Source organism: Pongo abelii, chromosome 7, assembly GCF_028885655.2.
Source record: "Pongo abelii isolate AG06213 chromosome 7, NHGRI_mPonAbe1-v2.0_pri, whole genome shotgun sequence".
In the NCBI taxonomy this organism is placed as follows: domain Eukaryota; kingdom Metazoa; phylum Chordata; class Mammalia; order Primates; family Hominidae; genus Pongo; species Pongo abelii.
Window position 1 is genome coordinate 102,084,882 of NC_071992.2, and position 3,024 is coordinate 102,087,905.

At 37.8% G+C, this 3,024-nt stretch overlaps 1 long non-coding RNA gene across 1 annotated transcript; it reads left to right on the plus strand.

Moving 5' to 3' along the window:
• The first annotated feature begins 230 nt into the window (after nt 1-230).
• Nucleotides 231-2,668, plus strand: LOC129060800 (uncharacterized). Its single transcript, XR_008527697.2, has 3 exons — nt 231-922; nt 1,408-1,542; nt 2,340-2,668. It is a non-coding gene; the product is annotated as an uncharacterized LOC129060800 (long non-coding RNA).
• Nucleotides 2,669-3,024: the final 356 nt, after the last annotated feature.

The window sequence follows — 3,024 nt, forward strand, 5'->3', positions numbered from 1 at the left end:
TTTTAAAACATTGTTACATAACAAATGATAACATTTAAATCTTGTCATTCATCAGAAGCTGAGGAATTCTTAAATAGTAGTTAAATATCTGTTAAGGGTTGAATTGTGTCCTTTCAAAATTCATATTAAAGTTTTAACCCCCAGTACCTCAAAATGTGACCATATTTGGAGTTGGGGTCTTTAAAGTGGTAACTAAGTTAAAATGACATCATTAGGGTGGGTCATAATCCAATATGACTGGTGTCTTTATAAGAAGAAACAATTAGAACATAGACTCACCCAGAGGGAAGACCCTGTGAAGACACCGGGAGAAGGTGGTCATCTACAAGCCAAAGGGAGAGGCCCCAGAAGAAACCAGCCATACTGACACCATGATTTTGGACTTCTAGCAGTTGTCAAATAATACATTTCTGTTGTTTAAGCCACCCAGTCTGTGATACTTAGTTATGGCAGCCCTAGCAAACTGATACAGTATCATAGCATTAAAACAAAAGGTATTGATTTTAATAATGGGGAAAAAATCTACATGATAAAAGTTAGATACCTCATTTTTTTCTTATCCTTCCTTCTGACTTAAACTAAAAATTCACAATTGTAACATCCAGCATATGCTCCAAAAATGATTTACTTTTCTCCAGGAGATATATTCTGAGAAAGTATTTAAAAATTGAAAATCTGGAAAGGCTTCTGCTCTTGAATCTGTTCCATAGCATGCTGACTAGAACTCCTAAATTCATGAGAGAAATACCTGTCTGATGCAAAGACAGATGGTGCCAAAAAAGAAAAAAAATCTGGAAAATACATATATGTGAAAAATAGCCACATTACACCATACAATGAACCAAGTAAAGACAGAAAGTTAGATATAGGGACAGAAGAATGAAGGAAACAAAGAAAAAAGAGAAGGAAGAAGACACTGTAGGTAAGAAATAAAAAGGAAAGGGAGGAGGAAAAAGGGAAAGACATACTCTGGAAAAAATGAGAGAGAAAAAGAATATTGAATCATTTTTCTTCACTAAACATTACTAATAAAAGTTCATGGAGTTCTTCCAGAATGGAAGTGTTTGTAAAGGTTGATAATAATGTTTTGGAGAAAATGGCCAATGTGCAAAAAGAAAAATGCTGTGAATGTTTATAAAATGACACATTTGGTTTGCTCAGTTTATTTGCAGAAGTTCTCATAACAGCAATGCAGAGTAGAAAAAAACAGTAAACAGAGAGGTATAAGAAGATTTCAGATATGATGACCTTTCAAAAAACTGTAATGCATAGAACATCAGAGACTTTTCCTTTCAATATTTGGTTTCAGCAATGTTGAGCCTTCCAAAGATTTGTACATATTGTTACCAATAACTGTTTAATTCTTATTACTGACTGATAACAACACATGGCCATCGTGTTCTCCAGAGAACTTCCTCAAGCAAGCGGGAACCACCCTGGGTGTTCAAGGTTCTCAAGTGCATCAACCCAGCAGAGAGTGAGAAAGTGAGTGTATCTGGAGAGCGTTGCATTAAGAGAGATGGAACATAAAACTGAATAAGGGTGAGTTTGCTAATATGGGGACATTTTCCCCTATCACAGGGATTAATATCTTGGTTAGGGCCTTGGGTGAGGGATAGCTCCAGGAAGCTCAGAAAAAGTAGTGGCCCACATGAAACAAAGATGCCAGATCTGCCATGGCAAATTAGTGGAGGAAGGGATCAAAAGGCTTAGAGAAGTGGGCATGCTGGAATAGGTTTACATATAAAACTGGAAAATCCTGTAGGTGACCGTGTTCAACTCCAGATACTTCTGAGTTTAAGGGAAATAAATTCAGAATTGAATCTCAGTCAGTACAACATTATCAAGTTCCCTCTTGACAGCATCTTTCTCCCAGGAATGACACAAGATGAAAATGGGTTGGGATGATGGGAATAGATGCACCTTCCCGGTGCCTTCTTCTTGTCCTCAGAGGTTTCCACTGAGATATATTGCTTACTAGCCTAGGCTTCAAGCTTTCAGATTATTGTTTCTAGCATATAGTTTAGAACAATGTATCCACATTTAACTGGAAAAGGCCATCAAAATGTTGCTTTGTTTTCTAATGATATATCTGTTTGATAGCTAATTTTCTTCATATATTTAAACTGAAATGAAATATTACACAAGAGTGAGTACAGAAGTAGATATGAGAATTCAGCTATCTACTGCCTAGCCAAACATTACAGAGATTTGTACAAATGTAATGCAATACCACTCTTTGCACTTTGGGGGAGGAGGGATGGGAAAATTAGTTATTTTTTATAAACCTATGTTATCTAGGCTAACACGCAACATGTTTATTATTTATTTTTTTTTAGATGAAGTCTCACTCTGCTGTCACCAGGCTGAAGTGCAGTGGCATGATCTCGACTCACTGCAACCTCCACCTCCTTGGTTCAAGCGATTCTCCTGCCTCAGACTCCTGAGTAGCTGGGACTACAGGTGCCTGCCACCACGCCCAGCTAATTTTTGTATTTTTAGTAGAGACAGGGTTTCACCATGTTGGCCAGGATGGTCTCTATCTCCTGACCTCATGATCTGCCCACCTCGGCCTCCCAAAGTACTGGGATTACAGGCGTGAGCCACTGTGCCGGGCCTATTATTGATATTTTAAAATTCATTCAAATAATAAATAAAAGGTTAAAGTAAAAAGTGCCTCACTTTTAACTTATAACACAGTAAATAATATAGGTAGCTACAACCTACATTAGTGAATGAGGACCCACTTTGGGGTCCTCAATAATCTTTAAGAGTGTAAAGATTTCTTAAGACCAAAAAGCTTGAGAACCACCTATCTAGAGGATATTTATCAGGGTCCTATTCCTTCCATAGACAAGCTGAAACAAAGAGAATCTTGAGCAAGGAAATGTAGACTCTGAAAATGAATGGAATGACATCCCTTTGAGTCAGTAGCATCCTGACAAGGCAGCTCAATGCCATGAGCCCATGGTTGTGTGTCCTCTGAGCTTCTCCAGTTCTTTCCCATTCTCAGGCCTAGCTTTC